The sequence below is a fragment of the Erythrolamprus reginae genome, chromosome 1, assembly GCF_031021105.1.
Source record: "Erythrolamprus reginae isolate rEryReg1 chromosome 1, rEryReg1.hap1, whole genome shotgun sequence".
NCBI lineage: Eukaryota > Metazoa > Chordata > Lepidosauria > Squamata > Dipsadidae > Erythrolamprus > Erythrolamprus reginae.
The window spans coordinates 106,525,502-106,540,216 of NC_091950.1; positions in this window are offsets into that span (position 1 = coordinate 106,525,502).

Consider the following 14,715-nt stretch of genomic DNA (forward strand, 5'->3'; position numbering starts at 1 on the left):
AAGATATCTGGACTTCAACTCCCAGAATCCCCCAGCCATCGAATGCTGGCTGGGGGATTCTGGTAGTTGAAGTCCAGATATCTTCAAGTTGCCAAGGTTGGGAAACACTGCCCTAAGGCAGGGGTAGGCAAAGTTGGCGCTTCTATGACATGTGGACTTCAACTCTCAGAATCCCTGAGCTAGCATCATTGGCTCAGGAATTCTGGGAGTTGAAGTCCACGAGTCATAGAAGAGCCAAGTTTGCCTACCCCTGCCATAAGGCGTTGGAGGTGCTGCAGAAGTGCAGAAGAGCGGAGATCAATTGGTTCCTTTTAAAGTACGAGTATTAATGTGTTTTTAATAAAAGGATTTGAGATCGCCTGGCGGCTGGTCTCAAGTATTTCTCTTTTATTAAAGAGCATAAGAGCAACAGCATTTAGACTTATATATAACTTTTTACTAAGTCTGCACTTCTGTTTCTACTAGTTTTTTCTCATCATTCCTGTCACCCCTTTCTTCCCACTTAGGACTGCATGACTGTAACTTGTTGCTTGTATCCTAATATTTTTATTAATATTGTTTCTTCATTGCTTATTTGACCCCTTATGACAATCATTAAGTGCTGTACCACATGATTCTTGACAAATCTGTATTTTCTTTTATGTACACAGAGCATCTGCACCAAGACAAATTCCTTGTGTGTCCAAACTTGGCCAATAAAGAATTCTATTCTATTCTATTCTATTCCATCCCATCCCATCCTATTCTATTTCACTTCATAGTGTTTTTGCAGCCTTCTCTAAGCGGTTTACAAAAGCAGCATATTGCCCCCAACAATTTGGGTCCTCATTTTACTCACCTCAGAAGGATAAACTCATCTGTTACTACGAGGAATCTTTAAAGGACGACATTTCCGAGTCGACGTTTGTGTTCTTCCTTCTCTTCTGTTTTTTACTTAAAAGACTCAGCTCTTGTCTTTCCTGGATCTCGACAGGTGTTTCCAGGTGAGTTTTAAGGAGGAAATGGTGATGGTGGTATTGCCACCCTTTGAGAATGATATTCTCAAGTCAGAACGCAAAGCAAGTGTAAGGTTGAAGCCTATATAAAGTGACCAGATTTTAACATTGGTAAAGAGGGACACCATTGACCGGGGATGTGTGTGTGTGTGACTGGTGGGAGAGGTTCTTGATTAAAAATTTGGTCCATATGGAGCAAAAAAAAATTCTTTTCCTTTTTCTCTCTATCTTTCTTCCTCCATCCCTTTCTCTCTATTTCTCTCCCCCTCCCTCTTTCTCTTCCTTCGTCTATTTCTTTCTCCCTCTCTCTCTCCCTCCCTTTCTTTCTCTTTCTCTCTTTTCTCTCTCTCTTCCTTCCTCCTTGTCTCTTTCTCCCTCCTTCCGTCCCTCTCTCTCTTTCTCTCTTCCTTCCTCCCTTTCTCTCTCTCCCCCTCTCTTTTTCTCTCTCTTGCTCTCTCTCTTTCTTTCTGTCTATTTCTCTATTTCTCTCTTGCTTTCTTTTTCTTTTTCTCTCTTTCTCTGTTTCTCTCTCTCTTTCTCACTCTCTCTTTCTCGCTCTCTTTTTCTCTCTTGCTTTTTTTCTCTCTCACACACACTTTCTCCCTCTCTCTCTCTCTCTTGCTCTCTCTCTCTTAGGCTTTCTCCATGTGAGTAGTTCACTTTTTGAATAGTAAGAATTATATGTCATGGGAGGAGGCCTCAGGATTTTACAGATGCTTAGGTGGGGCGTGGTCAAAAAAGGTTGGGAACCACTGCCTTCGACTGTCTACAGTCGACTTCTCGCCGTTTCTAAGATGTCTGTAAGGGGCGTGCATATGTGCACCACTGTGCCTACTGTCCTATTGTCCTCTTTTATTGTTACTTTTAACTTATGTTTATGCAAACTACTACCACTATCCCATAATATTTGACAAATTAAAAAACAAACAAACAAACAAGTAATATTTGACAAATTAATAAAACAAACAAACAAACAAACAAGTGAACAAAGTTCCATTAAGATAAGCTCAATTCTTGGGGCCTTCGTAGAGCCGCACATGTGGCATCAGTATCAGCAGTATTACATTATCAGGACATGGATTAGATTCTTTCTGGTTTTGCTCAATTTCATAGTCTAGCTAGTACAGTGCTTCTCAATCCCCAGAAATTTGAAATTTGTGCAGTATTCAACTCTCAGAATTGTGCAGCCAGTGTGCTGGCTGGCAAATCCTAGGAATTGAATTCAAGTTTATTTATTTGTATTTACAAACATGTATAATTTGTATAAACATAAGTAAAAAATAACGATAAAAGAGGACAATAGGAAAGGGACGATAGGCACAGTGGTGCGCTTATGTACACCCCTTACAGAACTTACAGAAGTTGGTGAGGTTGAACAATTAGACTAGTTTCCAGCCCTGGGGCTCCCTTAAGGTCTGCCTTGGACTTAAGAACACAAGAGAACCCTTGGAGTAGACAAGGAACTTGATTTAGGTTTTTTTTATTTTAATGTTGAAAATGTTTAATAAAAACTTTAAAAATCTTGTGGTCTTCAAACATAAACCAGATTTCTTTATTTTAGATACATACTGTTGTGGTTGGCTCTGGGCCAGCTCCTGCAACGGGGAATTTGGCCGCTGGTCTAGGGGAATCCTCAGGTTCACAGAGACTTGTATTATTGCCAACAGAGTCTGATAGTGAAGATTCATTGCCAAGGTCAGACGGTGGAGAAGCAGAATCAGATGGAGAGATGGGTGCAGCCAGCCCATTAGTTAATGACCCCATTAGTGAGATGTCAGTCTCGGTGGAGGCGGGGGATAGATGCCCGTATGTGCAGGTTCATGGCTAGAAGGGACCAACTGCGCAGATATCATTGGAGATAAAGGAGAACACCTGTTGCTGAGGCAATTAGGTTAATGGGGTTGATGATAAATTATGGGCATTGGGGAGTGCACATGTGGAAGTTTATTTGTCTGGAGTAGGATCATTGCCAAGGTTTGGATTATTCCAGGACTTCTGTTGACTATTTGGACAATTCACAGTTAACTCTTGTGGATTCAAAGAAGGGGAGCTGTGTGGAATCACAGCTTCCCTAATTGCTCTCTTTTGTACCTGCTTTTGACTGCATTCCAGGACTGTTATCTGGGTGAGAGAAATTTGACTCTGCTTAAACGTGTGTGCTTTTAACACTGTTTCAGATAAACTACTTTTATCTCGACTCCAATTGTAAAACAGAGTCGACTGACAACGAGTCAGTCGAGGTGACTGGGGCACATACTTGTCCACCTGTCTGGGAAGAGTTTGATCTGATGACACCTGATGAAGTGGACAAGGCCATTGGAGCTATGAGTTCCGCCACCTGTTTACTGGATCTGTATCCCTCCTGGCTGGTTTCGGCCAGCAGGGAGGTGACACGGAGCTGGGTCCAGGAGATTACCAACGCTTCCTTGGGGAGGGGAGTTTTTCCAACACTCTATAAAGAAGCGCTTGTGCGCCCCCTCCTCAAGAAGCCTTCCCTGGACCCAGCCGTACTTAATAACTATCATCCAGTCTCCAACCTTACCTTTATGGGGAAGGTTGTCGAGAAGGTGGTGGCACTCCAGCTCCAGCGGTCCTTGGAAGAAGCCGATTATCTAGGTCCCCAGCAGTCTGGTTTCAGGCCCGGTTACAGCACGGAAACTGCTTTGGTCGTGTTGATGGATGATCTCTGGCGGGCCCCGGACAGAGGTTTATCCTCTGTCCTGGTGCTCCTTGACCTCTCAGCGGCTTTCGATACCATCGACCATGGTATCCTTCTGCGCCGGCTGGAGGGGTTGGGAGTGGGAGGCACTGTTCTTCAGTGGTTCTCCTCCTACCTCTCTGGCCGGTCGCAGTCGGTGTTAGTGGGGGGTCAGAGGTCGGCTCCGAGGTCTCTCCCTTGTGGGGTGCCTCAGGGGTCGGTCCTCTCGCCCCTGCTATTTAACATCTACATGAAACCGCTGGGCGAGATCATCCAAGGACATGGGGTGAGGTATCATCAATATGCTGATGATACCCAGCTTTACATCTCCACCCCATGCCCAGTCAACGAAGCAGTGGAAGTGATGTGCCGGTGCCTGGAGGCTGTTGGGGCCTGGATGGGTGTCAACAGACTCAAACTCAACCCGGATAAGACGGAGTGGCTGTGGGTTTTGCCTCCCAAGGACAATCCCATCTGTCTGTCCATTACCCTGGGGGGGGATCATTGACCCCCTCAGAGAGGGTCCGCAACTTGGGCGTCCTCCTCGATCCACAGCTCACATTAGAAAACCATCTCTCAGCTGTGGCGAGGGGGGCATTTGCCCAGGTTCGCCTGGTGCACCAGTTGCGGCCCTATTTGGACCGGGACTCATTGCTCACAGTCACTCATGCCCTTATCACCTCGAGGTTCGACTACTGTAATGCTTTCTACATGGGGCTACCTTTGAAAAGTATTCGGAAACTTCAGATCGTGCAGAATGCAGCTGCGAGAGCAGTCATGGGCTTACCTAGGTATGCCCATGTTTCACCATCACTCCGCAGTCTGCATTGGCTGCCGATCAATTTCCAGTCACAATTCAAAGTGTTGGTTATGACCTTTAAAGCCCTTCATGGCATCGGACCAGAATATCTCCAAGACCGCTTCCTGCCGCACGAATCCCAGCGACCAATTAGGTCCCACAGAGTGGGCCTTCTCCGGGTCCCGTCAACTAAACAATGTCGGTTGGCGGGCCCCAGGGGAAGAGCCTTCTCTGTGGCTGCACCGACTCTCTGGAACCAACTCCCCCCAGAGATTAGAACTGCCCCTACTCTTCCTGCCTTCCGTAAACTCCTTAAAACCCACCTTTGCCGTCAGGCATGGGGGAATTGAAACATCTCCCCCTGGGCATGTTTAATTTATACATGGTATGCTTGTGTGTGTGTCTGTTAGCATATGGTTTTTTTTAAATCTTTAAATATTTTAAACTTATTCGGATTATTTATGATTTGTTTTACTTTGTTGTGAGCCGCCCCGAGTCTTCGGAGAGGGGCGGCATACAAATCTAAATAATAAATAAATAAATAAATTTCTTCTGAGCCGGCGTGTGTGTGTTTGACTTTGCATTCCTCTCTCACTGGGGGCTGTTAACGAGAAGCCCGGCATAACACATACTGTTCATTTATTCAACAGATATTTCAGTCTTTGCCATAGTATCATCGGACCTCAAGGTACTAACAATTGTTACCATCCAAGATGTGTGAGTAATCCTAATTCATTCTATATTAGAAATGCAGTAGGTTAACATGGGATCCCCAGACATTTTATTTATTTATTTTTTTTTAAACAATGAAGAGACTTGCAGGCATCTTCTCAACTGCATGAAGATTTTTTCTGCAAATTGTGCTGTGACTATTATATTCCTGTTCTTCCAGAATAGGGATGTCAAACTCATGGCCCCCAGGCCGGATGGGTCACATGGTGGGCACATCCACACCCCGTTTAGCAAAGGGAAAAAGCTGCGATACATCATGTGACCCCACTGTAACAATGCAAGTTTGACAGCCCTGTTCCTCCTTGAAGGAACTAGAATGAAAATACTGGTGCAGTCTTTCACAGTGAGTGTCAATCCAGTGGTGATAAGCTTTTGGGCTAATAGGCCATGATGTAATTATCTGATATAATTTCCACAAATTATCATTTTGATGCTACTTTAGCTGCTTATTTCCCAGATTTCCAGTATTTCAGTTGAGTCATTTAGGCTAAATTCAACTTGATCTCTATAATTTATTTATTAGATTTGTATGCCGCCCTTCTCCGAAGACTCGGGGTGGCTCACAACTGCAATAAAAACAATATAGTAGTGGAACAAATCTAATATTAAAAAACATATAAAACCCTATCATTATTTAAAAAACCAAACAGCACATTCATACCAAATATAAAGCAAAGTATAAAAAAGCCTGGGGGAAAGGTGTCTCAACTCCCCCATGCCTGGCGGTATAAGTGAGTCTTAAGTAGTTTACGAAAGACAGGAAGGGTGGGGGCAGTTCTAATCTCCGGGGGGAGTTGGTTCCAGAGGGCTGGGGACGCCACAGAGAAGGCTCTTCCCCTGGAGCCCGCCAAACGACATTGTTTAGTCGACGGGACCCGGAGAAGACCAACTCTGTGGGACCTTATTGGTTGCTGGGATTCGTGCGGTAGCAGGCGGTTACGGAGGTACTTTGGTCCAATGCCATGTAGGGCTTTAAAGGTCATGACCAACACTTTGAATTGTGACCGGAAACTGATCGGCAGCCAATGCAAGCCACAGAGTGTTGAAGAAACATGGGCGAATCTTGGAAGCCCCGTGATGGCTCTCGCGGCTGCGTTCTGCACGATCTGAAGTTTCCGAACACTTTTCAAAGGTAGCCCCATGTAGAGAGCGTTGCAGTAATCGAACCTCGAGGTATGTACCTACCCTTAGCTTGTAAATATTTATTATAATTTGATTATAAAGTATTATTAGCATACACTGGATGAAGAAAGAACATTTGACCCAGATCCAAATTCAGCTCAGATTAAAAAAAACCAACAACCTTCCCCCAAATGACAACCTGGTCATGTTCCAGATGTTGAAGAACCACAATTTACAGATTTCTTCCCACAGGCGACGCTGGACAGTTCAGCTAGAAAATGTAGATAAGGTTATATCATTGAAGAAACAATGTACCCAAGGCTGCTTCATCCCACAGGAATATGTAAGATATACTTGTTGAAGAGCACTTGCATTGCTGGAGAAAATAAACAGGATGCAATGAAGGGGATCTTAAGCTGGTTGGAAAGGAAGTCTGGTTTGTCAGAAAAGTAGTCTGTCCTTTATCTGTAGTATCTGCTGAAATACAGGAGAGGGAGCTCATCAAACTAGAAATGACAGGAAAATGTGCCTCCCAATAGAAATAGCTGCAAACACATTGGTACATGGAAGAAATGGAATGATCATGCCAGTGCACATGATCACATGTTTTTTATTTGGATGGCAGCCTAGTCAAAATCAGTTGAAAGACATAAAAGTAGGAGATCGAAGGCCCTAAAGTTACGGATCAGCAAAAAGTATTTGTACATAGCGGTTAATTATAGTGAGAAGTGAAGCATTTAATTGAATGACATATATTTATATATTAAATATTACGATGATAATCCTTTTTGTGTGGATGGAATTAATTCCTTCTTTTTTTGGTATACATCAGTGGCAGCTTTGGCTGAGATTAGGCGGCACCAATTTTTTAAATAAATTGTATGCATTTCCTAACAAGGAAGAAAGGTTTTAAGCTCTCCATCCTGGAAACAAGATGCTTTTAAAAACATGGTGCTACTGATCAAGGAACTTAAAATTGGCAGTTGGATGAGTCTACACTGTCTTGAATTTTTTTCCCCTCTGAAAAAACTTCAGGAGAGATGATAATAATAATAATAATAATAATAATAATAATAATAATAATAATAATAATTTTTTAGATTTGTATGCCGCCCCTCTCTGTAGACTCCGAAGACAGAGAGAGAGAGAGAGACAGACAGACAGAGATATGTAAGTTTAAGATAAGATCTTCAGTAACAAATTCAAATGTGCTGAGATTTGTATACTGGCTGCTGCTTTATTCTTTGCTTTGTGCAAAACAAAATAAAAGAGGAAACCACAGTCATCCGTATTTCCCTAGGTATGTGAAACAACAGCTATATATGTAAAGAAATCACAGTTAACTATTGAACTAGAAGTCTGGAAAAACCCTAATTCTGAATACAGGGCTGGTTCTGCTGTATGCTGTTATGTATTCAAATTTTCTCTGTCGTAAGATATCTCCCTTTCTCAGGAAGTGCAAACAATTTTGCTTTGTTAATGTTCTGTGTACAAGGGAGGAGTTCTGCCCTTTCCCAGAGAGTGTGTTATCTTCTGTCCTGTCAAAACATTGTACAGGATATGACTGTATGATTACTCATACTTCTCCAGGATAATCCATTAAAATTAATGCTATACGTCTGTCTTGTTCTCCCTCCTTTTTAAAATGATTGCTCTCTTCGTTTAGCAACCCCAACTTTCATAGTGAAGTTCAAATATAATCCTCCTCTGTATACAAAATGCATGCCAAGCATGTATTGCCATTTGCCAAATTCTCAAAATATACATGGTCACCTACTAATATTACCACAGTGCAGCATGACTATACATATAACTTGGAAGCATTCGCACGAGAATGCAGTAGTAGGTGAAATTTACAACACTGGATAAGCCAAAGGAGTAACTTTTATTGCTTAGCTTTAGCTTGTATGTCCTGCCTTACCTATTGGCAAGTAATATTTACCTAACAGTGTAATTAATTTTATTTTATTTCCATTAACTTGTATCTATTTTGAAGAGCACTGCACCTGCTCAGTCATAAAAAGAGGCACCATATTTTTTGGAGTGTAAGACATACCGAGTATAAGACGCATCTTACTTTTGGGGTAGGAAAATAGGGAAAAAATCTACCTACCAGGTATTCATCTGGCTATCATCCTTAGTCTGTTCAGCTTCAGCACATCATTTTATCCCCTGGTTAGGGCTGAAAAAGCCTTTTTCAGAGGGAGTAAGAATGAAAACAAGCCTAAAAAGACTTAGGGCTGGAAAAAAAAACCCCTTCTTTTGAGGGAGTAGGAAGCCAGGAAGATCTTTAGCACCTAATTAGGGCTAGTAAAAAAGCTTCGAAAAAGCTACATTCAGAGAATAAGACCCACCTAAATTTTCAGCCTCTTTTAGGGAGGGAAAAGGCGCATCTTATACTCCAAAAAATGAAGTAGTTTAGTATGCAACCTGATGCTTTTCATCCAGATGCTTTGGGCTTCAAATTCCATTCATTCCAGCCAGCAGCCCAAACCAGGATCAGCCATGACATTATGACATTATTTCCTTGTTATGCAATCTGAGAAATTTTCTTGCTACAGATAAATGCAATCATGTTATTGCTAAAACTGGGTGTTTTGGCTGTATTGAAGCATACCACTTATATCAATTTTCTCTTTAAGTATAATATTCAGTGTGGTTTTAATATTCTTTTACTGTAATTCCACTTGTTGTATAACTATTAACTGCATCTAAATTCTGCATCCAATAATCCAGTGTTTCCCAACCTTGGCAACTTGAAGATATCTGGACTTCAACTCCCAGAATTCCCCAGCCAGCAAATGCTGGCTGGGGAATTCTGGGAGTTGAAGTCCGTATATCTTCAAGTTGTCAAGGCTGGGAAACACTGCAATAATCATACGATCTTTGGCTTGGCCTGCTTCTGGATCACACTTCTTCAGTAATTTCTAAATAAGACCCAGAAGATGCTTGAGTTACATGTATGATTTTAAACTCAGTCACATCTGTTAGGTTCCTGCCCCCCAATCCCTCCAATTCTTTTAATTCTGTACTTGTTTGAAAATATTGAAACTAGTCACAGTCATTGAAAATTAGGAATCTCAAAAATTTTATCCTTTGCAATCTAATCAAATTATTATCTTTTCACTGAACAAATGTCTTTATGCTTTCCTCGTCATAAAATAAACCTTTAATAATAAAGCAAGGTGAGGGGGAGGGATGAGAGAAATGCTGGACATATTTGTTTTCTTTATTTATCCCAGGCATGCAATACATTATTATTGCATGATCAGCTACAAATTGTTTATTTTGATTTGAACCAATTTAGAGATATTTTGTGCAGACTGCCTGGAGCTTCTTCCCCTTCCATACAGGTGGCCAAGTGCTGAGATACAGTCCTCTTTGTAAGCCAAGCTAAGCGAGTGGCATGTTGTTACAATTTAAAATTTGAAGCCACTCAATTTAAAATTTGAAGCCACTCAAATCTTGCACAATCTTTTTATTGGACTATATACTGTATATCTAAACATTTCTTGTTTATGCATATTTAATGTTATATTTTTCCAAATCTGAGATTTGAATTGCTACATCTTATGTTTATGTGTGTACATATAAATAGCAAATAGATGTTAAATCAAATGTTTCAGCTTCAGGGTTTTTTTATCATTATTTTATTTTCAATCCTGTTTAAAAATTGCTTCATCAAAATAACCCTTGTCTTTCCCATTTAATAAACTCAGTTCTAATCTCAATTTAAACCAGTTTGTCTGCTTTTGCAAGGATTTTTTTTTTTTTGCAAGAAGCTTGGCTACTCAGTGGCATAATTTTGTGTAAGACAATTTCCTTTGTTTTTCTAATCCTTTTCAAAACAGCTATAGAGCAAATAAGATCATATGATCTGCTCTGAATGTACTGCATTTCTATGAAATAAAACAAGGTCTCATATTAATTTTTGCTTCAAAAGACAAATTAAGGCTTTCCAATTAGGACTTATTTGGGAGGAAAACAGTACTAAAATGTGTCCTGACAAGTTTAACTGGGGCTTATTTTGAGGGCAGGGCTTATATTGTGGGCAACCTGAAAAATCATGCTTATTTTCTGGTTGCGTATTATTTTGGGGGAAATAAGATAGAAAGCTGCAGATTTGATCCCTTATTTTTCTAGATAGAGTGAAGAGCTATTTGCAGTGTTGACTGGCTCCAGTGTTTCTTGGCATGGAGTAGAGGATTGCTACCCATGATACTCTAATAGAGATGATAAGATTCTTGTCTATGTCATAGCTGATGGTGGCTTGACAGTATGATCTTCTTTTGGGACCAGTGCATGTAAAATGGAGTTGATTTCAGTTTATTTTTCTTCTGCTGCTATTAGGTAGCTTATATTTTAAAAATTAAGAGCAATAAAACAAGAGGAAAAGGTCATGAATGTCTGAAAGCAGATCATGCCAAGAAAAAACTAAGAGAGATTCAAAAACCACCTTACACCCAGGCCTGGGAATAAAGCCAGGTTTTCAAAAACTTTTGGAACATCATGAGGTTAGGAGCTGCATGCTCTCTGGAGGAATGCATTAAAGTAGAAGGATCATATACAAAAACAGGTTAGTTAAAAACTAAATCAAAACAAAGTGGTGATCAAGAAAACAACGAGCAAAGTCTGAATGGGTATGAACCCAAAAGATGACATACTGGTTGGATTCATCTCTCTGTCTGTGAAATCATGGCACTATATGAAAGGGCCTGAACGCTGCCTTTCTGTTATGTGTTTGATACTTGTATTGTGATATGTCTGTAGGAAAACACCAGGAACTCTATTGCATGGAATTAATTATTGAATTTGTATGCCGCCCCTCTCCGTGGACTCATGGCATATTGCCATAGTCATGCAGCTATTATAACCATCATGGTTATAGCCAGTGAAGGGCTACCTAAATTTTTACTACCACACTGTGGGCGTGGCTTATGCAGGACGCCCTACATTTTCTTTCAAGATCTTTCAGTGCAATCTGGGGTAGAGCTCCATTTTCACTACCCTGCTGAGCCCCACCCCCAGGCAGCAGCCCACCCCTAGTTATAGCCATAGCATTTTAAGCAAGGTGCTGTTACAATTAGTTACATCCCATTTCTATCTTGCCAGATGGAGCAATTCCTTGCCTACTCTGCAGCAGCATCCATCCTTTAGAGCAGTGTTTCCCTACCTTGGCAACTTGAAGATATCTGGACTTCAACTCCCAGAATTCCCCAGCCAGCAAATGCTGGCTGGGGAATTCTGGGAGTCGAAATACAGATATCTTCAAGTTGCCAAGGTAGGGAAACACTGCTTTAGAGCAGTGTTACTCAACCTTCCTAATGCTGTGACCCTTTAATATAGTTCCTCATGTTGTGGTGACCCCCAACCATTAAATAATAAAATTATTAGGAATCTCAGTGTTGGGTTCCAACTTACTTCGCTGCCAGTTTGTTTCCTCCTGCACTGTGTGGCCGGGCCTCATGGGTGTGTGTATGCTTTGCACGGGCGCACACACACGCAGAGTGCTGAAATATTTTATTAACAATTGCAAAAAAAAACCCCAAACCCCCAAAACCAAATGACAATGCATGCACAATGCCGGAAATTTGGCTTCTATGCATGCTCAGAGATACAGGGTGGGGTTTTTTTGCAGTAGTCTATTTGTATGTGGGTGGACCTGCTTGGAGAAAGATAGAGGGGTGGTGTCTTGGTTCCTTAGACCATCGGTAATATGTGATTTCTGATCATCTTAGGTGACTCCCAAAGGGGTCGTGACCCACAGGTTAAGAACTGCGGCTTTAGAGCATCCTGCCCTCCATAGTAAGATCTGCCCCCAATCACCTATTTTATTATAATAGTCTAAAATTTGGCTTTCCAAATTTGCCTGGGGGATCCAATGGAGAAACTTTGGAAGTGGCTGATAAATTGATAGCAGACTCCCCCTCTCTGTTCCCTACACACCCTTCTTTTTTAAATCAGTCGTATCAATGTACAGTAGTACCTCATGATACGAACTTAATTGGTTCCAGGAGGAGGTTCGTAAGGTGAAAAGTTCGTAAGATGAAACAATGTTTCCCATAGGAATCAATGTAAAAGCAAATAATGCCTGCAAATCCTTCAGGAAAATCCCAAACTTTAGAAGGGAGGCGAACAGAGGGCAGGGAGGAGCAGCTAAAGGGGGCTGGTGGAAGAAGCAAGGCTAGGCTAAAGAGTGAGTGGGAAGGAAGAAAGACAAGGGGGGCGCCCCTCCCTTTTCTTTCTTCAAAAGACACCCTTTCAGTGCCTTTGCAAGCACGTTGTTCTCTGCAAAATCTTTCCTCCCCCAAGCTACCCCTCCCTTTTCTTTCTTCAAAAGACACCCTTTCAGTGCCTGCAAGCATGCTGTTCTCCTAGTTTTTTAAATGCACTCTTTCCCCCTCCAAGCCGCCCCTCCCTTTTCTTTCTTCAAAAGACACTCTTTCAGTGCCTGCAAGCACGCTGTTCTCCTAGTTTTTTAAATGCACTCTTTCCCCCTCCAAGCCGCCCCTCCCTTTTCTTTCTTCAAAAGATACTCTTTCAGTGCCTGCAAGCACGCTGTTCTCCTAGTTTTTCAAATGCACTCTTTCCCCCTCCAAGCCGCGCCTCCCTTTTCTTTCTTCAAAAAAGGGGAAAAAAAAGAAACCCCTTCATCCCAGCAGCAGCGGCTTGGGTTCGTAAGGTGAAAATAGTTCGGAAGAAGAGGCAAAAAAAATCTTAAACACCGGGTTCGTATCTTGAAAAGTTTGTTAGAAGAGGCGTTCGTAAGATGAGGTACCACTGTATTTTCTTTGTTTTCTTTTTCTTTGTTTGTTTCCTTGTTCTATTGTTTTACTTTTCGGTTCTTTAAACTTCCTCTTTATTTCTTTTTTTAAAATGGTGGTAGCTCATGGTGAGATAGGCAGCAAACAAATATGATAATCATAATTATGGGACTTGGCACCTACCGTGTTTCCCCGATAGTAAGGCAGTGTCTTACTATCTTTTTACCCCCAAAAGCCCCACTGTGTCTTACTTTGGGGGTATGTGTTATATTGTCCCGGGCACCGGGGCCGGCTCGTCTTCGGGCTTCGGCCCGGGTGAGGCCTCTTCTCCTCTGGGCGGGCGGCGTTAGGCGGCATTGTGCGGCAGGCGCGGCTGCCCGGCGGGCCCGGCCTCCATCCCTCCTGCGCCGTGGCGGGGCTGGTCCGCGATGCGTGTCCTGGGGGCGCCCGGCTGGCCGGCTCCGGAGGCTGCGGCTCCTCCCGCTGCTGCCCAATGCCAAGGATGTCCCGCGCCCAGCCCGGCTACGGCAGCAGGCAGGCAGGCAGCCCCAGGCGCGGCGGGGAGAGTAAAGGCGGCTTCGGCCCGGGCGAGGCCTCTTCTCCTCCGGGCGGGCGGCGTTAGGCGGCGTTGCGCGGCAGGCGCGGCTGCCCGTCGGGCCCAGCCTCCATCCCTCCTGTGCCGCGGCGGGGCCGGTCCACGATGCGCGTCCTGGGGGCGCCCGGCTGGCCGGCTCCGGAGGCTGCGGCTCCTCCCGCTGCTGCCCAACACCGAGGATGCCCCGCGCCCAGCCCGGCTACGGCAGCAGACAGGCAGGCAGCCCCAGGCGTGGCGGGGAGAGCAATGGCGGCGGCGGGAGTAGCGGACGCCTCCCTCGCTTTTAGTACCGTGTTTCCCCGAAAGTAAGACATATGTCTTACTTTCGGGGTATGGCTTATATTAGCCGACCCCCCTGAAACCCCCCATATGTCTTACAATCGGGGGGGTCTTACTATCGGGGAAACACGGTAACATATTTCTACTACATAAAACTTTATCATGTTTACTGATTAGTTAGTGTCAATCTCTTCTATTAATAACAAATTGCTTTCTCCCTGACAACTGTCCCCTACCATTAATGATTCTTACTACTTCCAATCTGAATTATTTTTATGAAAAGAAATTAGATGAAAGAAGTGAGAAAATATGGAATAATTATATATGGAAAATATTGCTTGACCACCCATAAAATTCTGGGCAAAGGGCCAGACAAGGAAAGCCTTATCTGCAAGCACCCCAAACCTCAATTTTGAAAATCATTGTATGTAAGATGATCTTCCAGATGAAAAGAAATAATAGTGAATATGTGTGTCCCAGGATAATGATGCGAAATAAAATTTAAGTTGGTCACCAAGACCAGAGATTTTACTCTTCCAAATTTCTAAGAAGTAACAATGTTTTCAACACTTATTGAAATACTGAAATATAAAACTTTTTCAATTGGCATATTACATATCTTAATTTCTATACTGTTCTCCTTTTTTCTTCAAATGAATGCAGAATGGCATTTTGTGAGAAAGTTTAAATGAATATTAGTTATAGAAATAAATATTCAACAAAAAACTAGA